Source organism: Brassica oleracea, chromosome C6 (assembly GCF_000695525.1).
Source record: "Brassica oleracea var. oleracea cultivar TO1000 chromosome C6, BOL, whole genome shotgun sequence".
Taxonomy (NCBI): domain Eukaryota; kingdom Viridiplantae; phylum Streptophyta; class Magnoliopsida; order Brassicales; family Brassicaceae; genus Brassica; species Brassica oleracea.
In genome coordinates, this window is record NC_027753.1 from 13,411,946 (window position 1) to 13,412,345 (window position 400).

The following is a 400-nucleotide window of genomic DNA, read 5'->3' on the forward strand; positions in this document are numbered from 1 at the left end:
CCAACAAAGTTCATCTTCTCCTGCTTAGACTTTTCTGCAAGAAGTAGATTCAACTTGGCTTGGAGAGACTTCAGCTCTTTCCTGGTGTGTTGATCATCACCTCTGTTGCTTCTATCATACTCCTCACTGTAGACTGAGTCACTCTTAGCCATGTTCTCCACCAGCTCTTCTGCATCCTCTTCAGTTCTACCCAAGAAGAAACCATTGCTGGCTGTGTCTAATCTGCTCCTAAACTCTGGAAGAGCACATCTGTAGAAGGTACTGAGCAAACTCTCCTTGGTGAAGCCATGATGTGGGCATTGAGACCAATAGCCCTTGAACCTCTCCCAAGCTTCGCTAAAGCCCTCTAGGTTCTTCTGCTGAAAGCTAGAGATCTCATTCCTGATCTTGGCGGTCCTTA